Raw genomic sequence first — 23,922 nt, forward strand, 5'->3', positions numbered from 1 at the left:
GAGAGAGAGAAAGAGGGAGAGAAAGCAGAAGAGCGAATGGACTCTTACCCTCCCCCAACCCTACATTCCCCCACCCCCCTCCCCCCAGAACAACGTGCAAGTAGAAATAAAATGGTTTAATTATCCGCCAGTGGAGATAGTCCAGTTCCTGGGGATGAGACAAACATCAGCCCCCCCGGGGACAGAATGACAAGCAGATGTTCTAGAAAGGCTTTGCTGCTTGCAATTCTTGCAGCAATGTGGAATGTACTTCACACTGAGCAAGTTTCAGCTGGCTCAGAGTCTCCAATGTTCATTGCTGTGTTTGCCGACAGCTCAGAGAGAGAACAATAGGCAGGACGTAGGAGTGAATAACGATCCGCGTGAGAATGCGAATAACTGTTAATGGAGACTGTTAGTGGCTAACAATACGTCGTGTGTCATAGCAGACGAGGTGATAAACAGGAGTCTTTTGTGTGGTAGGGGTCAAGGACATGGGGGAGTTCAGGTCCTATAGTTATAGAACTCGATATTGAAGACCGGAGGGCTGTAAGGTCTCCAAGTGGAAAATGAGATGTTGTTCTTTCATCTGGAGCTCGAACACTGCTGCAAGCCTGAGACAGGGATGTTGGCCAGGGAACAGGGTGATGTGTTAAAGTGGCAGGCAACCGCAAGGTCAGGGCCTTGAGTTTCTGCGGGCAGAAGCGGGATGTTCTGCGAAGCAGTCACCCAGTTTATGCTTCATGCTACGTTGGGCAAACGACACTGTGAGCAGCGAATGCGGTGGAATGAAATAGCAGCAGGGAGACTGGATGAGAAGCAGCTGTTCGGGAAAGTCTTTGCCGCTTGCAATTCTGAGAGCAATCTCAAATGTATTTCATACTGAGCATGTCTCAGGTCGCTCAAGAGGTCTGGGGCATTACCTGCGCGCGTGCTTTCTGGCTCGTTGGTCTAGGCGTATGATTCTCGCTTAGGGTCTATTCCGGCGCTGATTTGCGACCGGTCGCGGGTTCAAATCCCGGACGAGCCCGTGTATTTTTCTTTAACTTGACTTGTGCAAAACTGCCTGATTAACTTTCTCAAAAAGCACCTTCGTGAAACCAGCGTGGGCTGCCTGGAGTACGAATGAGGCAGAAAACAGAGAAATGAAATGGTTGGAGATCGTGTTCAACAAGCTACTTGGATGCTGCCTGAACTGCTGTGCTCTTCCAGCACCACTAATCCAGAATCTGGTTTCCAGCATCTGCAGTCATTGTTTTTACCATAGTGCTCAACAGGTTGACGTGAGTGGTGCGGTGTTTGAGGAATGTCAGCAATCAAGGTAGATTGGAAAATTGGGACAGCTCTCCTCGGAGAACCGAACTTTTCCAAGTCATGAGGGACCTAGAAACAGGAAATAATGTTGTGAAAATGCTCCCACGCCTGAAAGGATCCATAACGATTCGGCAGAATTTTAAGTCACGAGGAAAAGAAGTAAAAGTGACATTAGGAAGAACGTTTTCGTACAGGGAGTGGTGAGGGTCAGTAAGTCCCTGTCTGACATTGACAAAGAGGAAGATTCAATGGACCCAAAAGGGAATTCGGTGGTCACGTTCAGATGTGCAGATTTCCGCTGAGAAGGCGAGAGAATGAAACGACTAGAGTCACACGTTTACTTAAGTGTAGAACCAGCAGAGCGAAGGTGGGCCGCAGAGCCTCCGTCTGCGCTGTGACACATGTTGTGATTCAGTGTGAAATCACAGTTCGACCGACAGAATGTGGGAATTTAGAAAAAAGTTTATATTTACACAGCCTCCATATGTCTGCGAAACAGCATATCACACGACAGCAGTGGAGGTCTTTGACATCAGGCTCGAAGGTGCCTGCCGCGTGCCAGACAAAAGCCTGAAGTGTTCTGTACAACCAAATCCCCAAGCGGCAGCAGAGTGGCGCAGCGGGAGCGTGCTGGGCCCATAACCCAGAGGTCTATGGATCGAAACCATCGTCTGCTATCGTTCACTTTCACCTGGATCTGCTTTCTTTAGCAAGCTGCCTTTGCATCGAGTTGCCGATATGTTCATATCGATCCACTCCATTCAAACGGCATGGGTTTTAGAGGTCTCAGTGGTATTCTGTTCTTGGTCGGTTTCCTCTGAACTGAATCGCAAAACCGGTTCTCTACGATGCTAATGAGCTGTTAAAGTTGAAACTCAGACATCGTCCCCCACTTTTTGGACGGATACCACCGATTGTGAATAACCTCAGAGAGAGAGAGAGAGACAAGTGACAGACAGTCGCCGTGGAATCCATGGGCTGAATGGCTTCTGTCTGCGCGAGAATGATGCTACGTGTTGATGAGGGAGCAAAAATGGTTCATTTTTAACCGTCCCTTCCGTGTTGGACTGCCTGCAGTCCCTCAGCTCAGGGCCGTGGGGATGACTCTCAGTGAGTGAAGGTTTCACACGGATTCTCTTCATCTGGGACACTTGGGGCTCAGATGTTAACTGCTGCGCGGTCGCAGCAAAGAAAGCGATGCCCGCTTTGCAATAGACTTTCTGTAAGATTGCTGCGTGAAGACGATTTCTGAACACCAAGCAGGCTGCACAACAATGTGAATTTACCTGGGCGAAGAGTCCTCGGTGTTCATTTCTCTCTGTCCTGCCAGCACAGCATCTTTCTGTCTCTCCGATAACAGACCTTTGGAGAAAGTTCACAATCAAAGTTGTTCATGTTCCCCGCATTAATGTAACTGACACCTCTCACCCCAAGAGTTTCAGAGAGAGAGAGAGAGAGAAAGAGGGAGAGAAAGCAGAAGAGCGAATGGACTCTTACCCTCCCCCAACCCTACATTCCCCCACCCCCCTCCCCCCAGAACAACGTGCAAGTAGAAATAAAATGGTTTAATTATCCGCCAGTGGAGATAGTCCAGTTCCTGGGGATGAGACAAACATCAGCCCCCCCGGGGACAGAATGACAAGCAGATGTTCTAGAAAGGCTTTGCTGCTTGCAATTCTTGCAGCAATGTGGAATGTACTTCACACTGAGCAAGTTTCAGCTGGCTCAGAGTCTCCAATGTTCATTGCTGTGTTTGCCGACAGCTCAGAGAGAGAACAATAGGCAGGACGTAGGAGTGAATAACGATCCGCGTGAGAATGCGAATAACTGTTAATGGAGACTGTTAGTGGCTAACAATACGTCGTGTGTCATAGCAGACGAGGTGATAAACAGGAGTCTTTTGTGTGGTAGGGGTCAAGGACATGGGGGAGTTCAGGTCCTATAGTTATAGAACTCGATATTGAAGACCGGAGGGCTGTAAGGTCTCCAAGTGGAAAATGAGATGTTGTTCTTTCATCTGGAGCTCGAACACTGCTGCAAGCCTGAGACAGGGATGTTGGCCAGGGAACAGGGTGATGTGTTAAAGTGGCAGGCAACCGCAAGGTCAGGGCCTTGAGTTTCTGCGGGCAGAAGCGGGATGTTCTGCGAAGCAGTCACCCAGTTTATGCTTCATGCTACGTTGGGCAAACGACACTGTGAGCAGCGAATGCGGTGGAATGAAATAGCAGCAGGGAGACTGGATGAGAAGCAGCTGTTCGGGAAAGTCTTTGCCGCTTGCAATTCTGAGAGCAATCTCAAATGTATTTCATACTGAGCATGTCTCAGGTCGCTCAAGAGGTCTGGGGCATTACCTGCGCGCGTGCTTTCTGGCTCGTTGGTCTAGGCGTATGATTCTCGCTTAGGGTCTATTCCGGCGCTGATTTGCGACCGGTCGCGGGTTCAAATCCCGGACGAGCCCGTGTATTTTTCTTTAACTTGACTTGTGCAAAACTGCCTGATTAACTTTCTCAAAAAGCACCTTCGTGAAACCAGCGTGGGCTGCCTGGAGTACGAATGAGGCAGAAAACAGAGAAATGAAATGGTTGGAGATCGTGTTCAACAAGCTACTTGGATGCTGCCTGAACTGCTGTGCTCTTCCAGCACCACTAATCCAGAATCTGGTTTCCAGCATCTGCAGTCATTGTTTTTACCATAGTGCTCAACAGGTTGACGTGAGTGGTGCGGTGTTTGAGGAATGTCAGCAATCAAGGTAGATTGGAAAATTGGGACAGCTCTCCTCGGAGAACCGAACTTTTCCAAGTCATGAGGGACCTAGAAACAGGAAATAATGTTGTGAAAATGCTCCCACGCCTGAAAGGATCCATAACGATTCGGCAGAATTTTAAGTCACGAGGAAAAGAAGTAAAAGTGACATTAGGAAGAACGTTTTCGTACAGGGAGTGGTGAGGGTCAGTAAGTCCCTGTCTGACATTGACAAAGAGGAAGATTCAATGGACCCAAAAGGGAATTCGGTGGTCACGTTCAGATGTGCAGATTTCCGCTGAGAAGGCGAGAGAATGAAACGACTAGAGTCACACGTTTACTTAAGTGTAGAACCAGCAGAGCGAAGGTGGGCCGCAGAGCCTCCGTCTGCGCTGTGACACATGTTGTGATTCAGTGTGAAATCACAGTTCGACCGACAGAATGTGGGAATTTAGAAAAAAGTTTATATTTACACAGCCTCCATACGTCTGCGAAACAGCATATCACACGACAGCAGTGGAGGTCTTTGACATCAGGCTCGAAGGTGCCTGCCGCGTGCCAGACAAAAGCCTGAAGTGTTCTGTACAACCAGCTCCCCAAGCGGCAGCAGAGTGGCGCAGCGGGAGCGTGCTGGGCCCATAACCCAGAGGTCTATGGATCGAAACCATCCTCTGCTATCGTTCACTTTCACCTGGATCTGCTTTCTTTAGCAAGCTGCCTTTGCATCGACTTGCCGATATGTTCATATCGATCCACTCCATTCAAACGGCATGGGTTTTAGAGGTCTCAGTGGTATTCTGTTCTTGGTCGGTTTCCTCTGAACTGAATCGCAAAACCGGTTCTCTACGATGCTAATGAGCTGTTAAAGTTGAAACTCAGACATCGTCCCCCACTTTTTGGACGGATACCACCGATTGTGAATAACCTCAGAGAGAGAGAGAGAGACAAGTGACAGACAGTCGCCGTGGAATCCATGGGCTGAATGGCTTCTGTCTGCGCGAGAATGATGCTACGTGTTGCTGAGGGAGCAAAAATGGTTCATTTTTAACCGTCCCTTCCGTGTTGGACTGCCTGCAGTCCCTCAGCTCAGGGCGGTGGGGATGACTCTCAGTGAGTGAAGGTTTCACACGGATTCTCTTCATCTGGGACACTTGGGGCTCAGATGTTAACTGCTGCGCGGTCGCAGCAAAGAAAGCGATGCCCGCTTTGCAATAGACTTTCTGTAAGATTGCTGCGTGAAGACGATTTCTGAACACCAAGCAGGCTGCACAACAATGTGAATTTACCTGGGCGAAGAGTCCTCGGTGTTCATTTCTCTCTGTCCTGCCAGCACAGCATCTTTCTGTCTCTCCGATAACAGACCTTTGGAGAAAGTTCACAATCAAAGTTGTTCATGTTCCCCGCTTTAATGTAACTGACACCTCTCACCCCAAGAGTTTCAGAGAGAGAGAGAGAGAGAAAGAGGGAGAGAAAGCAGAAGAGCGAATGGACTCTTACCCTCCCCCAACCCTACATTCCCCCACCCCCCTCCCCCCAGAACAACGTGCAAGTAGAAATAAAATGGTTTAATTATCCGCCAGTGGAGATAGTCCAGTTCCTGGGGATGAGACAAACATCAGCCCCCCCGGGGACAGAATGACAAGCAGATGTTCTGGAAAGGCTTTGCTGCTTGCAATTCTTGCAGCAATGTGGAATGTACTTCACACTGAGCAAGTTTCAGCTGGCTCAGAGTCTCCAATGTTCATTGCTGTGTTTGCCGCCAGCTCAGAGAGAGAACAATAGGCAGGACGTAGGAGTGAATAACGATCCGCGTGAGAATGCGAATAAATGTTAATGGAGACTGTTAGTGGCTAACAATACGTCGTGTGTCATAGCAGACGAGGTGATAAACAGGAGTCTTTTGTGTGGTAGGGGTCAAGGACATGGGGGAGTTCAGGCCCTATAGTTATAGAACTCGATATTGAAGACCGGAGGGCTGTAAGGTCTCCAAGTGGAAAATGAGATGTTGTTCTTTCATCTGGAGCTCGAACACTGCTGCAAGCCTGAGACAGGGATGTTGGCCAGGGAACAGGGTGATGTGTTAAAGTGGCAGGCAACCGCAAGGTCAGGGCCTTGAGTTTCTGCGGGCAGAAGCGGGATGTTCTGCGAAGCAGTCACCCAGTTTATGCTTCATGCTACGTTGGGCAAACGACACTGTGAGCAGCGAATGCGGTGGAATGAAATAGCAGCAGGGAGACTGGATTAGAAGCAGCTGTTCGGGAAAGTCTTTGCCGCTTGCAATTCTGAGAGCAATCTCAAATGTATTTCATACTGAGCATGTCTCAGGTCGCTCAAGAGGTCTGGGGCATTATCTGCGCGCGTGCTTTCTGGCTCGTTGGTCTAGGCGTATGATTCTTGCTTAGGGTCTGTTACTGCGCTGATTTGCGAGAAGTCCAGGGTTCAAATCCCGGACGAGCCCGTGTTTTTTTTTTAACTTGACTTGTGCAAAACTGCCTGATTAACTTTCTCAAAAAGCACCTTCGTGAAACCAGCGTGGGCTGCCTGGAGTACGAATGAGGCAGAAAACAGAGAAATGAAATGGTTGGAGATCGTGTTCAACAAGCTACTTGGATGCTGCCTGAACTGCTGTGCTCTTCCAGCACCACTAATCCAGAATCTGGTTTCCAGCATCTGCAGTCATTGTTTTTACCATAGTGCTCAACCGGTTGACGTGAGTGGTGCGGTGTTTGAGGAATGTCAGCAATCAAGGTAGATTGGAAAATTGGGACAGCTCTCCTCGGAGAACCGAACTTTTCCAAGTCATGAGGGACCTAGAAACAGGAAATAATGTTGTGAAAATGCTCCCACGCCTGAAAGGATCCATAACGATTCGGCAGAATTTTAAGTCACGAGGAAAAGAAGTAAAAGTGACATTAGGAAGAACGTTTTCGTACAGGGAGTGGTGAGGGTCAGTAAGTCCCTGTCTGACATTGACAAAGAGGAAGATTCAATGGACCCAAAAGGGAATTCGGTGGTCACGTTCAGATGTGCAGATTTCCGCTGAGAAGGCGAGAGAATGAAACGACTAGAGTCACACGTTTACTTAAGTGTAGAACCAGCAGAGCGAAGGTGGGCCGCAGAGCCTCCGTCTGCGCTGTGACACATGTTGTGATTCAGTGTGAAATCACAGTTCGACCGACAGAATGTGGGAATTTAGAAAAAAGTTTATATTTACACAGCCTCCATACGTCTGCGAAACAGCATATCACACGACAGCAGTGGAGGTCTTTGACATCAGGCTCGAAGGTGCCTGCCGCGTGCCAGACAAAAGCCTGAAGTGTTCTGTGCAACCAGCTCACCAAGCGGCAGCGGAGTGGCGCAGCGGGAGCGTGCTGGGCCCATAACCCAGAGGTCGATGGATCGAAACCATCCTCTGCTATCGTTCACTGTCACCTTGATCTGCTTTCTTCAGCAAGCTGCCTTTGCATCTACTTGCCGATATGTTCATATCGATCCACTCCATTCAAACGGCATGGGTTTTAGAGGTCTCAGTGGTATTCTGTTCTTGGTCGGTTTCCTCTGAACTGAATCGCAAAACCGGTTCTCTACGATGCTAATGAGCTGTTAAAGTTGAAATTCAGACATCGTCCCCCACTTTTTGGACGGATACCACCGATTGTGAATAACCTCAGAGAGAGAGAGAGAGACAAGTGACAGACAGTCGCCGTGGAATCCAGGGGCTGAATGGCTTCTGTCTGCGCGAGAATGATGCTACGTGTTGCTGAGGGAGCAAAAATGGTTCATTTTTAACCGTCCCTTCCGTGTTGGACTGCCTGCAGTCCCTCAGCTCAGGGCGGTGGGGATGACTCTCAGTGAGTGAAGGTTTCACACGGATTCTCTTCATCTGGGACACTTGGGGCTCAGATGTTAACTGCTGCGCGGTCGCAGCAAAGAAAGCGATGCCCGCTTTGCAATAGACTTTCTGTAAGATTGCTGCGTGAAGACGATTTCTGAACACCAAGCAGGCTGCACAACAATGTGAATTTACCTGGGCGAAGAGTCCTCGGTGTTCATTTCTCTCTGTCCTGCCAGCACAGCATCTTTCTGTCTCTCCGATAACAGACCTTTGGAGAAAGTTCACAATCAAAGTTGTTCATGTTCCCCGCTTTAATGTAACTGACACCTCTCACCCCAAGAGTTTCAGAGAGAGAGAGAGAGAGAAAGAGGGAGAGAAAGCAGAAGAGCGAATGGACTCTTACCCTCCCCCAACCCTACATTCCCCCACCCCCCTCCCCCCAGAACAACGTGCAAGTAGAAATAAAATGGTTTAATTATCCGCCAGTGGAGATAGTCCAGTTCCTGGGGATGAGACAAACATCAGCCCCCCCGGGGACAGAATGACAAGCAGATGTTCTGGAAAGGCTTTGCTGCTTGCAATTCTTGCAGCAATGTGGAATGTACTTCACACTGAGCAAGTTTCAGCTGGCTCAGAGTCTCCAATGTTCATTGCTGTGTTTGCCGCCAGCTCAGAGAGAGAACAATAGGCAGGACGTAGGAGTGAATAACGATCCGCGTGAGAATGCGAATAAATGTTAATGGAGACTGTTAGTGGCTAACAATACGTCGTGTGTCATAGCAGACGAGGTGATAAACAGGAGTCTTTTGTGTGGTAGGGGTCAAGGACATGGGGGAGTTCAGGCCCTATAGTTATAGAACTCGATATTGAAGACCGGAGGGCTGTAAGGTCTCCAAGTGGAAAATGAGATGTTGTTCTTTCATCTGGAGCTCGAACACTGCTGCAAGCCTGAGACAGGGATGTTGGCCAGGGAACAGGGTGATGTGTTAAAGTGGCAGGCAACCGCAAGGTCAGGGCCTTGAGTTTCTGCGGGCAGAAGCGGGATGTTCTGCGAAGCAGTCACCCAGTTTATGCTTCATGCTACGTTGGGCAAACGACACTGTGAGCAGCGAATGCGGTGGAATGAAATAGCAGCAGGGAGACTGGATTAGAAGCAGCTGTTCGGGAAAGTCTTTGCCGCTTGCAATTCTGAGAGCAATCTCAAATGTATTTCATACTGAGCATGTCTCAGGTCGCTCAAGAGGTCTGGGGCATTATCTGTGCGCGTGCTTTCTGGCTCGTTGGTCTAGGCGTATGATTCTTGCTTAGGGTCTGTTACTGCGCTGATTTGCGAGAAGTCCAGGGTTCAAATCCCGGACGAGCCCGTGTTTTTTTTTTAACTTGACTTGTGCAAAACTGCCTGATTAACTTTCTCAAAAAGCACCTTCGTGAAACCAGCGTGGGCTGCCTGGAGTACGAATGAGGCAGAAAACAGAGAAATGAAATGGTTGGAGATCGTGTTCAACAAGCTACTTGGATGCTGCCTGAACTGCTGTGCTCTTCCAGCACCACTAATCCAGAATCTGGTTTCCAGCATCTGCAGTCATTGTTTTTACCATAGTGCTCAACCGGTTGACGTGAGTGGTGCGGTGTTTGAGGAATGTCAGCAATCAAGGTAGATTGGAAAATTGGGACAGCTCTCCTCGGAGAACCGAACTTTTCCAAGTCATGAGGGACCTAGAAACAGGAAATAATGTTGTGAAAATGCTCCCACGCCTGAAAGGATCCATAACGATTCGGCAGAATTTTAAGTCACGAGGAAAAGAAGTAAAAGTGACATTAGGAAGAACGTTTTCGTACAGGGAGTGGTGAGGGTCAGTAAGTCCCTGTCTGACATTGACAAAGAGGAAGATTCAATGGACCCAAAAGGGAATTCGGTGGTCACGTTCAGATGTGCAGATTTCCGCTGAGAAGGCGAGAGAATGAAACGACTAGAGTCACACGTTTACTTAAGTGTAGAACCAGCAGAGCGAAGGTGGGCCGCAGAGCCTCCGTCTGCGCTGTGACACATGTTGTGATTCAGTGTGAAATCACAGTTCGACCGACAGAATGTGGGAATTTAGAAAAAAGTTTATATTTACACAGCCTCCATACGTCTGCGAAACAGCATATCACACGACAGCAGTGGAGGTCTTTGACATCAGGCTCGAAGGTGCCTGCCGCGTGCCAGACAAAAGCCTGAAGTGTTCTGTGCAACCAGCTCACCAAGCGGCAGCGGAGTGGCGCAGCGGGAGCGTGCTGGGCCCATAACCCAGAGGTCGATGGATCGAAACCATCCTCTGCTATCGTTCACTGTCACCTTGATCTGCTTTCTTCAGCAAGCTGCCTTTGCATCTACTTGCCGATATGTTCATATCGATCCACTCCATTCAAACGGCATGGGTTTTAGAGGTCTCAGTGGTATTCTGTTCTTGGTCGGTTTCCTCTGAACTGAATCGCAAAACCGGTTCTCTACGATGCTAATGAGCTGTTAAAGTTGAAATTCAGACATCGTCCCCCACTTTTTGGACGGATACCACCGATTGTGAATAACCTCAGAGAGAGAGAGAGAGACAAGTGACAGACAGTCGCCGTGGAATCCAGGGGCTGAATGGCTTCTGTCTGCGCGAGAATGATGCTACGTGTTGCTGAGGGAGCAAAAATGGTTCATTTTTAACCGTCCCTTCCGTGTTGGACTGCCTGCAGTCCCTCAGCTCAGGGCGGTGGGGATGACTCTCAGTGAGTGAAGGTTTCACACGGATTCTCTTCATCTGGGACACTTGGGGCTCAGATGTTAACTGCTGCGCGGTCGCAGCAAAGAAAGCGATGCCCGCTTTGCAATAGACTTTCTGTAAGATTGCTGCGTGAAGACGATTTCTGAACACCAAGCAGGCTGCACAACAATGTGAATTTACCTGGGCGAAGAGTCCTCGGTGTTCATTTCTCTCTGTCCTGCCAGCACAGCATCTTTCTGTCTCTCCGATAACAGACCTTTGGAGAAAGTTCACAATCAAAGTTGTTCATGTTCCCCGCATTAATGTAACTGACACCTCTCACCCCAAGAGTTTCAGAGAGAGAGAGAGAGAGAAAGAGGGAGAGAAAGCAGAAGAGCGAATGGACTCTTACCCTCCCCCAACCCTACATTCCCCCACCCCCCTCCCCCCAGAACAACGTGCAAGTAGAAATAAAATGGTTTAATTATCCGCCAGTGGAGATAGTCCAGTTCCTGGGGATGAGACAAACATCAGCCCCCCCGGGGACAGAATGACAAGCAGATGTTCTGGAAAGGCTTTGCTGCTTGCAATTCTTGCAGCAATGTGGAATGTACTTCACACTGAGCAAGTTTCAGCTGGCTCAGAGTCTCCAATGTTCATTGCTGTGTTTGCCGCCAGCTCAGAGAGAGAACAATAGGCAGGACGTAGGAGTGAATAACGATCCGCGTGAGAATGCGAATAACTGTTAATGGAGACTGTTAGTGGCTAACAATACGTCGTGTGTCATAGCAGACGAGGTGATAAACAGGAGTCTTTTGTGTGGTAGGGGTCAAGGACATGGGGGAGTTCAGGCCCTATAGTTATAGAACTCGATATTGAAGACCGGAGGGCTGTAAGGTCTCCAAGTGGAAAATGAGATGTTGTTCTTTCATCTGGAGCTCGAACACTGCTGCAAGCCTGAGACAGGGATGTTGGCCAGGGAACAGGGTGATGTGTTAAAGTGGCAGGCAACCGCAAGGTCAGGGCCTTGAGTTTCTGCGGGCAGAAGCGGGATGTTCTGCGAAGCAGTCACCCAGTTTATGCTTCATGCTACGTTGGGCAAACGACACTGTGAGCAGCGAATGCGGTGGAATGAAATAGCAGCAGGGAGACTGGATTAGAAGCAGCTGTTCGGGAAAGTCTTTGCCGCTTGCAATTCTGAGAGCAATCTCAAATGTATTTCATACTGAGCATGTCTCAGGTCGCTCAAGAGGTCTGGGGCATTACTTTAGCGCGTGCTTTCCGGCTCGTTGGTCTAGGCGTATGATTCTCGCTTAGGGTCTGTTACTGCGCTGATTTGCGAGAGGTCCCGGGTTCAAATCCCGGACGAGCCCGTGCTTTTTTTTTTAAACTTGACTTGTGCAAAACTGCCTGATTAACTTTCTCAAAAAGCACCTTCGTGAAACCAGCGTGGGCTGCCTGGAGTACGAATGAGGCAGAAAACAGAGAAATGAAATGGTTGGAGATCGTGTTCAACAAGCTACTTGGATGCTGCCTGAACTGCTGTGCTCTTCCAGCACCACTAATCCAGAATCTGGTTTCCAGCATCTGCAGTCATTGTTTTTACCATAGTGCTCAACCGGTTGACGTGAGTGGTGCGGTGTTTGAGGAATGTCAGCAATCAAGGTAGATTGGAAAATTGGGACAGCTCTCCTCGGAGAACCGAACTTTTCCAAGTCATGAGGGACCTAGAAACAGGAAATAATGTTGTGAAAATGCTCCCACGCCTGAAAGGATCCATAACGATTCGGCAGAATTTTAAGTCACGAGGAAAAGAAGTAAAAGTGACATTAGGAAGAACGTTTTCGTACAGGGAGTGGTGAGGGTCAGTAAGTCCCTGTCTGACATTGACAAAGAGGAAGATTCAATGGACCCAAAAGGGAATTCGGTGGTCACGTTCAGATGTGCAGATTTCCGCTGAGAAGGCGAGAGAATGAAACGACTAGAGTCACACGTTTACTTAAGTGTAGAACCAGCAGAGCGAAGGTGGGCCGCAGAGCCTCCGTCTGCGCTGTGACACATGTTGTGATTCAGTGTGAAATCACAGTTCGACCGACAGAATGTGGGAATTTAGAAAAAAGTTTATATTTACACAGCCTCCATACGTCTGCGAAACAGCATATCACACGACAGCAGTGGAGGTCTTTGACATCAGGCTCGAAGGTGCCTGCCGCGTGCCAGACAAAAGCCTGAAGTGTTCTGTGCAACCAGCTCACCAAGCGGCAGCAGAGTGGCGCAGCGGGAGCGTGCTGGGCCCATAACCCAGAGGTCGATGGATCGAAACCATCCTCTGCTATCGTTCACTGTCACCTTGATCTGCTTTCTTCAGCAAGCTGCCTTTGCATCTACTTGCCGATATGTTCATATCGATCCACTCCATTCAAACGGCATGGGTTTTAGAGGTCTCAGTGGTATTCTGTTCTTGGTCGGTTTCCTCTGAACTGAATCGCAAAACCGGTTCTCTACGATGCTAATGAGCTGTTAAAGTTGAAACTCAGACATCGTCCCCCACTTTTTGGACGGATACCACCGATTGTGAATAACCTCAGAGAGAGAGAGAGAGACAAGTGACAGACAGTCGCCGTGGAATCCATGGGCTGAATGGCTTCTGTCTGCGCGAGAATGATGCTACGTGTTGCTGAGGGAGCAAAAATGGTTCATTTTTAACCGTCCCTTCCGTGTTGGACTGCCTGCAGTCCCTCAGCTCAGGGCGGTGGGGATGACTCTCAGTGAGTGAAGGTTTCACACGGATTCTCTTCATCTGGGACACTTGGGGCTCAGATGTTAACTGCTGCGCGGTCGCAGCAAAGAAAGCGATGCCCGCTTTGCAATAGACTTTCTGTAAGATTGCTGCGTGAAGACGATTTCTGAACACCAAGCAGGCTGCACAACAATGTGAATTTACCTGGGCGAAGAGTCCTCGGTGTTCATTTCTCTCTGTCCTGCCAGCACAGCATCTTTCTGTCTCTCCGATAACAGACCTTTGGAGAAAGTTCACAATCAAAGTTGTTCATGTTCCCCGCATTAATGTAACTGACACCTCTCACCCCAAGAGTTTCAGAGAGAGAGAGAGAGAGAAAGAGGGAGAGAAAGCAGAAGAGCGAATGGACTCTTACCCTCCCCCAACCCTACATTCCCCCACCCCCCTCCCCCCAGAACAACGTGCAAGTAGAAATAAAATGGTTTAATTATCCGCCAGTGGAGATAGTCCAGTTCCTGGGGATGAGACAAACATCAGCCCCCCCGGGGACAGAATGACAAGCAGATGTTCTGGAAAGGCTTTGCTGCTTGCAATTCTTGCAGCAATGTGGAATGTACTTCACACTGAGCAAGTTTCAGCTGGCTCAGAGTCTCCAATGTTCATTGCTGTGTTTGCCGCCAGCTCAGAGAGAGAACAATAGGCAGGACGTAGGAGTGAATAACGATCCGCGTGAGAATGCGAATAACTGTTAATGGAGACTGTTAGTGGCTAACAATACGTCGTGTGTCATAGCAGACGAGGTGATAAACAGGAGTCTTTTGTGTGGTAGGGGTCAAGGACATGGGGGAGTTCAGGCCCTATAGTTATAGAACTCGATATTGAAGACCGGAGGGCTGTAAGGTCTCCAAGTGGAAAATGAGATGTTGTTCTTTCATCTGGAGCTCGAACACTGCTGCAAGCCTGAGACAGGGATGTTGGCCAGGGAACAGGGTGATGTGTTAAAGTGGCAGGCAACCGCAAGGTCAGGGCCTTGAGTTTCTGCGGGCAGAAGCGGGATGTTCTGCGAAGCAGTCACCCAGTTTATGCTTCATGCTACGTTGGGCAAACGACACTGTGAGCAGCGAATGCGGTGGAATGAAATAGCAGCAGGGAGACTGGATTAGAAGCAGCTGTTCGGGAATGTCTTTGCCGCTTGCAATTCTGAGAGCAATCTCAAATGTATTTCATACTGAGCATGTCTCAGGTCGCTCAAGAGGTCTGGGGCATTACTCGCGCGTGTGCTTTCTGGCTCGTTGGTCTAGGCGTGTGATTCTCGCTTAGGGTCTGTTACTGCGCTGATTTGCGAGAGGTCCCGGGTTCAAATCACGGACGAGCCCGTGTTTTTTTTTTTAACTTGACTTGTGCAAAACTGCCTGATTAACTTTCTCAAAAAGCACCTTCGTGAAACCAGCGTGGGCTGCCTGGAGTACGAATGAGGCAGAAAACAGAGAAATGAAATGGTTGGAGATCGTGTTCAACAAGCTACTTGGATGCTGCCTGAACTGCTGTGCTCTTCCAGCACCACTAATCCAGAATCTGGTTTCCAGCATCTGCAGTCATTGTTTTTACCATAGTGCTCAACCGGTTGACGTGAGTGGTGCGGTGTTTGAGGAATGTCAGCAATCAAGGTAGATTGGAAAATTGGGACAGCTCTCCTCGGAGAACCGAACTTTTCCAAGTCATGAGGGACCTAGAAACAGGAAATAATGTTGTGAAAATGCTCCCACGCCTGAAAGGATCCATAACGATTCGGCAGAATTTTAAGTCACGAGGAAAAGAAGTAAAAGTGACATTAGGAAGAACGTTTTCGTACAGGGAGTGGTGAGGGTCAGTAAGTCCCTGTCTGACATTGACAAAGAGGAAGATTCAATGGACCCAAAAGGGAATTCGGTGGTCACGTTCAGATGTGCAGATTTCCGCTGAGAAGGCGAGAGAATGAAACGACTAGAGTCACACGTTTACTTAAGTGTAGAACCAGCAGAGCGAAGGTAGGCCGCAGAGCCTCCGTCTGCGCTGTGACACATGTTGTGATTCAGTGTGAAATCACAGTTCGACCGACAGAATGTGGGAATTTAGAAAAAAAGTTTATATTTACACAGCCTCCATACGTCTGCGAAACAGCATATCACACGACAGCAGTGGAGGTCTTTGACATCAGGCTCGAAGGTGCCTGCCGCGTGCCAGACAAAAGCCTGAAGTGTTCTGTGCAACCAGTAGCTCCAACAGCAGCAGAGTGGCGCAGCGGGAGCGTGATGGGCCCATAACCCAGAGGTCAATTGCTCGAAACCATCCTCTGCTATCGTTCACTGTCACCTTGATCTGCTTTCTTCGGCAAGCTGCCTTTGCATCTACTTGCCGATATGTTCATGTCGATCCACTCCATTCAAACGGCATGGGTTTTAGAGGTCTCAGTGGTATTCTGTTCTTGGTCGGTTTCCTCTGAACTGAATCGCAAAACCGGTTCTCTACGATGCTAATGAGCTGTTAAAGTTGAAACTCAGACATCGTCCCCCACTTTTTGGACGGATACCACCGATTGTGAATAACCTCAGAGAGAGAGAGAGAGACAAGTGACAGACAGTCGCCGTGGAATCCAGGGGCTGAATGGCTTCTGTCTGCGCGAGAATGATGCTACGTGTTGCTGAGGGAGCAAAAATGGTTCATTTTTAACCGTCCCTTCCGTGTTGGACTGCCTGCAGTCCCTCAGCTCAGGGCGGTGGGGATGACTCTCAGTGAGTGAAGGTTTCACACGGATTCTCTTCATCTGGGACACTTGGGGCTCAGATGTTAACTGCTGCGCGGTCGCAGCAAAGAAAGCGATGCCCGCTTTGCAATAGACTTTCTGTAAGATTGCTGCGTGAAGACGATTTCTGAACACCAAGCAGGCTGCACAACAATGTGAATTTACCTGGGCGAAGAGTCCTCGGTGTTCATTTCTCTCTGTCCTGCCAGCACAGCATCTTTCTGTCTCTCCGATAACAGACCTTTGGAGAAAGTTCACAATCAAAGTTGTTCATGTTCCCCGCATTAATGTAACTGACACCTCTCACCCCAAGAGTTTCAGAGAGAGAGAGAGAGAGAGAAAGAGGGAGAGAAAGCAGAAGAGCGAATGGACTCTTACCCTCCCCCAACCCTACATTCCCCCACCCCCCTCCCCCCAGAACAACGTGCAAGTAGAAATAAAATGGTTTAATTATCCGCCAGTGGAGATAGTCCAGTTCCTGGGGATGAGACAAACATCAGCCACCCCGGGGACAGAATGACAAGCAGATGTTCTGGAAAGGCTTTGCTGCTTGCAATTCTTGCAGCAATGTGGAATGTACTTCACACTGAGCAAGTTTCAGCTGGCTCAGAGTCTCCAATGTTCATTGCTGTGTTTGCCGCCAGCTCAGAGAGAGAACAATAGGCAGGACGTAGGAGTGAATAACGATCCGCGTGAGAATGCGAATAACTGTTAATGGAGACTGTTAGTGGCTAACAATACGTCGTGTGTCATAGCAGACGAGGTGATAAACAGGAGTCTTTTGTGTGGTAGGGGTCAAGGACATGGGGGAGTTCAGGCCCTATAGTTATAGAACTCGATATTGAAGACCGGAGGGCTGTAAGGTCTCCAAGTGGAAAATGAGATGTTGTTCTTTCATCTGGAGCTCGAACACTGCTGCAAGCCTGAGACAGGGATGTTGGCCAGGGAACAGGGTGATGTGTTAAAGTGGCAGGCAACCGCAAGGTCAGGGCCTTGAGTTTCTGCGGGCAGAAGCGGGATGTTCTGCGAAGCAGTCACCCAGTTTATGCTTCATGCTACGTTGGGCAAACGACACTGTGAGCAGCGAATGCGGTGGAATGAAATAGCAGCAGGGAGACTGGATGAGAAGCAGCTGTTCGGGAAAGTCTTTGCCGCTTGCAATTCTGAGAGCAATCTCAAATGTATTTCATACTGAGCATGTCTCAGGTCGCTCAAGAGGTCTGGGGCATTACCTGCGTGCGTGCTTTCTGGCTCGTTGGTCTAGGCGTATGATTCTCGCTTAGGGTCCGTTACTGTGCTGATTTGCGAGAGGTCCCGGGTTCAAATCCCGGACGCGCTCGTGTTTGTTTTTTAAACTTGACTTGTGCAAAACTGCCTGATTAACTTTCTCAAAAAGCACCTTCGTGAAACCAGCGTGGGCTGCCTGGAGTACGAATGAGGCAGAAAACAGAGAAATGAAATGGTTGGAGATCGTGTTCAACAAGCTACTTGGATGCTGCCTGAACTGCTGTGCTCTTCCAGCACCACTAATACAGAATCTGGTTTCCAGCATCTGCAGTCATTGTTTTTACCATAGTGCTCAACAGGTTGACGTGAGTGGTGCGGTGTTTGAGGAATGTCAGCAATCAAGGTAGATTGGAAAATTGGGACAGCTCTCCTCGGAGAACCGAACTTTTCCAAGTCATGAGGGACCTAGAAACAGGAAATAATGTTGTGAAAATGCTCCCACGCCTGAAAGGATCCATAACGATTCGGCAGAATTTTAAGTCACGAGGAAAAGAAGTAAAAGTGACATTAGGAAGAACGTTTTCGTACAGGGAGTGGTGAGGGTCAGTAAGTCCCTGTCTGACATTGACAAAGAGGAAGATTCAATGGACCCAAAAGGGAATTCGGTGGTCACGTTCAGATGTGCAGATTTCCGCTGAGAAGGCGAGAGAATGAAACGACTAGAGTCACACGTTTACTTAAGTGTAGAACCAGCAGAGCGAAGGTGGGCCGCAGAGCCTCCGTCTGCGCTGTGACACATGTTGTGATTCAGTGTGAAATCACAGTTCGACCGACAGAATGTGGGAATTTAGAAAAAAGTTTATATTTACACAGCCTCCATACGTCTGCGAAACAGCATATCACACGACAGTCGTGGAGGTCTTTGACATCAGGCTCGAAGGTGCCTGCCGCGTGCCAGACAAAAACCTGAAGTGTTCTGTGCAACCAGCTCATCAAGCGGCAGCAGAGTGGCGCAGCGGGAGCGTGCTGGCCCCATAACCCAGAGGTCGATGGATCGAAACCATCCTCTGCTATCGTTCACTGTCACCTTGATCTGCTGCCTTTGCATCTACTTGCCGATATGTTCATATCGATCCACTCCATTCAAACGGCATGGGTTTTAGAGGTCTCAGTGGTATTCTGTTCTTGGTCGGTTTCCTCTGAACTGAATCGCATAACCGGTTCTCTGCGATGCTAATGATCTGTTAAAGTTGAAACTCAGACATCGTCCCCCACTTTTTGGACGGATACCACCGATTGTGAATAACCTCAGAGAGAGAGAGAGAGACAAGTGACAGACAGTCGCCGTGGAATCCAGGGGCTGAATGGCTTCTGTCTGCGCGAGAATGATGCTACGTGTTGCTGAGGGAGCAAAAATGGTTCATTTTTAACCGTCCCTTCCGTGTTGGACTGCCTGCAGTCCCTCAGCTCAGGGCCGTGGGGATGACTCTCAGTGAGTGAAGGTTTCACACGGATTCTCTTCATCTGGGACACTTGGGGCTCAGATGTTAACTGCTGCGCGGTCGCAGCAAAGAAAGCGATGCCCGCTTTGCAATAGACTTTCTGTAAGATTGCTGCGTGAAGACGATTTCTGAACACCAAGCAGGCTGCACAACAATGTGAATTTACTTGGGCGAAGAGTCCTCGGTGTTCATTTCTCTCTGTCCTGCCAGCACAGCATCTTTCTGTCTCTCCGATAACAGACCTTTGGAGAAAGTTCACAATCAAAGTTGTTCATGTTCCCCGCATTAATGTAACTGACACCTCTCACCCCAAGAGTTTCAGAGAGAGAGAGAGAGAGAAAGAGGGAGAGAAAGCAGAAGAGCGAATGGACTCTTACCCTCCCCCAACCCTACATTCCCCCAACCCCCTCCCCCCAGAACAACGTGCAAGTAGAAATAAAATGGTTTAATTATCCGCCAGTGGAGATAGTCCAGTTCCTGGGGATGAGACAAACATCAGCCACCCCGGGGACAGAATGACAAGCAGATGTTCTGGAAAGGCTTTGCTGCTTGCAATTCTTGCAGCAATGTGGAATGTACTTCACACTGAGCAAGTTTCAGCTGGCTCAGAGTCTCCAATGTTCATTGCTGTGTTTGCCGCCAGCTCAGAGAGAGAACAATAGGCAGGACGTAGGAGTGAATAACGATCCGCGTGAGAATGCGAATAACTGTTAATGGAGACTGTTAGTGGCTAACAATACGTCGTGTGTCATAGCAGACGAGGTGATAAACAGGAGTCTTTTGTGTGGTAGGGGTCAAGGACATGGGGGAGTTCAGGCCCTATAGTTATAGAACTCGATATTGAAGACCGGAGGGCTGTAAGGTCTCCAAGTGGAAAATGAGATGTTGTTCTTTCATCTGGAGCTCGAACACTGCTGCAAGCCTGAGACAGGGATGTTGGCCAGGGAACAGGGTGATGTGTTAAAGTGGCAGGCAACCGCAAGGTCAGGGCCTTGAGTTTCTGCGGGCAGAAGCGGGATGTTCTGCGAAGCAGTCACCCAGTTTATGCTTCATGCTACGTTGGGCAAACGACACTGTGAGCAGCGAATGCGGTGGAATGAAATAGCAGCAGGGAGACTGGATGAGAAGCAGCTGTTCGGGAAAGTCTTTGCCGCTTGCAATTCTGAGAGCAATCTCAAATGTATTTCATACTGAGCATGTCTCAGGTCGCTCAAGAGGTCTGGGGCATTACCTGCGTGCGTGCTTTCTGGCTCGTTGGTCTAGGCGTATGATTCTCGCTTAGGGTCCGTTACTGTGCTGATTTGCGAGAGGTCCCGGGTTCAAATCCCGGACGCGCTCGTGTTTGTTTTTTAAACTTGACTTGTGCAAAACTGCCTGATTAACTTGCTCAAAAAGCACCTTCGTGAAACCAGCGTGGGCTGCCTGGAGTACGAATGAGGCAGAAAACAGAGAAATGAAATGGTTGGAGATCGTGTTCAACAAGCTACTTGGATGCTGCCTGAACTGCTGTGCTCTTCCAGCACCACTAATACAGAATCTGGTTTCCAGCATCTGCAGTCATTGTTTTTACCATAGTGCTCAACAGGTTGACGTGAGTGGTGCGGTGTTTGAGGAATGTCAGCAATCAAGGTAGATTGGAAAATTGGGACAGCTCTCCTCGGAGAACCGAACTTTTCCAAGTCATGAGGGACCTAGAAACAGGAAATAATGTTGTGAAAATGCTCCCACGCCTGAAAGGATCCAGAACGATTCGGCAGAATTTTAAGTCACGAGGAAAAGAAGTAAAAGTGACATTAGGAAGAACGTTTTCGTACAGGGAGTGGTGAGGGTCAGTAAGTCCCTGTCTGACATTGACAAAGAGGAAGATTCAATGGACCCAAAAGGGAATTCGGTGGTCACGTTCAGATGTGCAGATTTCCGCTGAGAAGGCGAGAGAATGAAACGACTAGAGTCACACGTTTACTTAAGTGTAGAACCAGCAGAGCGAAGGTGGGCCGCAGAGCCACCGTCTGCGCTGTGACACATGTTGTGATTCAGTGTGAAATCACAGTTCGACCGACAGAATGTGGGAATTTAGAAAAAAGTTTATATTTACACAGCCTCCATACGTCTGCGAAACAGCATATCACACGACAGTCGTGGAGGTCTTTGACATCAGGCTCGAAGGTGCCTGCCGCGTGCCAGACAAAAACCTGAAGTGTTCTGTGCAACCAGCTCATCAAGCGGCAGCAGAGTGGCGCAGCGGGAGCGTGCTGGGCCCATAACCCAGAGGTCGATGGATCGAAACCATCCTCTGCTATCGTTCACTGTCACCTTGATCTGCTGCCTTTGCATCTACTTGCCGATATGTTCATATCGATCCACTCCATTCAAACGGCATGGGTTTTAGAGGTCTCAGTGGTATTCTGTTCTTGGTCGGTTTCCTCTGAACTGAATCGCAAAACCGGTTCTCTACGATGCTAATGAGCTGGTAAAGTTGAAACTCAGACATCGTCCCCCACTATTAGGACGGATACCACCGATTGTGAATAACCTCAGAGAGCGAGAGAGAGAGACAAGTGACAGACAGTCGCCGTGGAATCCATGGGCTGAATGGCTTCTGTCTGCGCGAGAATGATGCTACGTGTTGCTGAGGGAGCAAAAATGGTTCATTTTTAACCGTCCCTTCCGTGTTGGACTGCCTGCAGTCCCTCAGCTCAGGGCGGTGGGGATGACTCTCAGTGAGTGAAGGTTTCACACGGATTCTCTTCATCTGGGACACTTGGGGCTCAGATATTAACTGCTGCGCGGTCGCAGCAAAGAAAGCGATGCCCGCTTTGCAATAGACTTTCTGTAAGATTGCTGCGTGAAGACGATTTCTGAACACCAAGCAGGCTGCACAACAATGTGAATTTACCTGGGCGAAGAGTCCTCGGTGTTCATTTCTCTCTGTCCTGCCAGCACAGCATCTTTCTGTCTCTCCGATAACAGACCTTTGGAGAAAGTTCACAATCAAAGTTGTTCATGTTCCCCGCATTAATGTAACTGACACCTCTCACCCCAAGAGTTTCAGAGAGAGAGAGTGAGAGAAAGAGGGAGAGAAAGCAGAAGAGCGAATGGACTCTTACCCTCCCCCAACCCTACATTCCCCCACCCACCTCCCCCCAGAACAACGTGCAAGTAGAAATAAAATGGTTTAATTATCCGCCAGTGGAGATAGTCCAGTTCCTGGGGATGAGACAAACATCAGCCCCCCCGGGGACAGAATGACAAGCAGATGTTCTGGAAAGGCTTTGCTGCTTGCAATTCTTGCAGCAATGTGGAATGTACTTCACACTGAGCAAGTTTCAGCTGGCTCAGAGTCTCCAATGTTCATTGCTGTGTTTGCCGCCAGCTCAGAGAGAGAACAATAGGCAGGACGTAGGAGTGAATAACGATCCTCGTGAGAGGGCGAATAACTGTTAATGGAGACTGTTAGTGGCTAACAATACGTCGTGTGTCATAGCAGACGAGGTGATAAACAGGAGTCTTTTGTGTGGTAGGGGTCAAGGACATGGGGGAGTTCAGGCCCTATAGTTATAGAACTCGATATTGAAGACCGGAGGGCTGTAAGGTCTCCAAGTGGAAAATGAGATGTTGTTCTTTCATCTGGAGCTCGAACACTGCTGCAAGCCTGAGACAGGGATGTTGGCCAGGGAACAGGGTGATGTGTTAAAGTGGCAGGCAACCGCAAGGTCAGGGCCTTGAGTTTCTGCGGGCAGAAGCGGGATGTTCTGCGAAGCAGTCACCCAGTTTATGCTTCATGCTACGTTGGGCAAACGACACTGTGAGCAGCGAATGCGGTGGAATGAAATAGCAGCAGGGAGACTGGATTAGAAGCAGCTGTTCGGGAAAGTCTTTGCCGCTTGCAATTCTGAGAGCAATCTCAAATGTATTTCATACTGAGCATGTCTCAGGTCGCTCAAGAGGTCTGGGGCATTACCTCCGCGCGTGCTTTCTGGCTCGTTGGTCTAGGCGTGTGATTCTCGCTTAGGGTCTGTTACTGCGCTGATTTGCGAGAGGTCCCGGGTTCAAATCCCGGACGAGCCCGTGTTTTTTTTTTAACTTGACTTGTGCAAAATTGCCTGATTAACTTTCTCAAAAAGCACCTTCGTGAAACCAGCGTGGGCTGCCTGGAGTACGAATGAGGCAGAAAACAGAGAAATGAAATGGTTGGAGATCGTGTTCAACAAGCTACTTGGATGCTGCCTGAACTGCTGTGCTCTTCCAGCACCACTAATCCAGAATCTGGTTTCCAGCATCTGCAGTCATTGTTTTTACCATAGTGCTCAACCGGTTGACGTGAGTGGTGCGGTGTTTGAGGAATGTCAGCAATCAAGGTAGATTGGAAAATTGGGACAGCTCTCCTCGGAGAACCGAACTTTTCCAAGTCATGAGGGACCTAGAAACAGGAAATAATGTTGTGAAAATGCTCCCACGCCTGAAAGGATCCATAACGATTCGGCAGAATTTTAAGTCACGAGGAAAAGAAGTAAAAGTGACATTAGGAAGAACGTTTTCGTACAGGGAGTGGTGAGGGTCAGTAAGTCCCTGTCTGACATTGACAAAGAGGAAGATTCAATGGACCCAAAAGGGAATTCGGTGGTCACGTTCAGATGTGCAGATTTCCGCTGAGAAGGCGAGAGAATGAAACGACTAGAGTCACACGTTTACTTAAGTGTAGAACCAGCAGAGCGAAGGTGGGCCGCAGAGCCTCCGTCTGCGCTGTGACACATGTTGTGATTCAGTGTGAAATCACAGTTCGACCGACAGAATGTGGGAATTTAGAAAAAAGTTTATATTTACACAGCCTCCATACGTCTGCGAAACAGCATATCACACGACAGCAGTGGAGGTCTTTGACATCAGGCTCGAAGGTGCCTGCCGCGTGCCAGACAAAAGCCTGAAGTGTTCTGTGCAACCAGTTCCCCAAGCGGCAGCAGAGTGGCGCAGCGGGAGCGTGCTGGGCCCATAACCCAGAGGTCGATGGATCGAAACCATCCTCTGCTATCGTTCACTGTCACCTTGATCTGCTTTCTTCAGCAAGCTGC

At 49.0% G+C, this 23,922-nt stretch overlaps 1 protein-coding gene and 3 non-coding genes across 4 annotated transcripts in view; all 4 read left to right on the plus strand.

Moving 5' to 3' along the window:
* The window catches only part of LOC140460100 (uncharacterized), a 157,730-nt gene that overhangs the window by 43,940 nt on the left and 89,868 nt on the right, over positions 1 to 23,922 (plus strand). The gene's annotated exons all lie outside the window — the stretch shown is intronic.
* trnam-cau (transfer RNA methionine (anticodon CAU)) lies at positions 12,866 to 12,937 on the plus strand. The gene has a single exon. It is a non-coding gene; the product is annotated as a tRNA-Met (tRNA).
* trnam-cau (transfer RNA methionine (anticodon CAU)) lies at positions 21,081 to 21,152 on the plus strand. Its single transcript has one exon. It is a non-coding gene; the product is annotated as a tRNA-Met (tRNA).
* Positions 23,810 to 23,881, plus strand: trnam-cau (transfer RNA methionine (anticodon CAU)). Its single transcript has one exon. It is a non-coding gene; the product is annotated as a tRNA-Met (tRNA).

The sequence above is a fragment of the Chiloscyllium punctatum genome, chromosome 36 (genome assembly GCF_047496795.1).
Source record: "Chiloscyllium punctatum isolate Juve2018m chromosome 36, sChiPun1.3, whole genome shotgun sequence".
Classification (NCBI taxonomy): domain Eukaryota; kingdom Metazoa; phylum Chordata; class Chondrichthyes; order Orectolobiformes; family Hemiscylliidae; genus Chiloscyllium; species Chiloscyllium punctatum.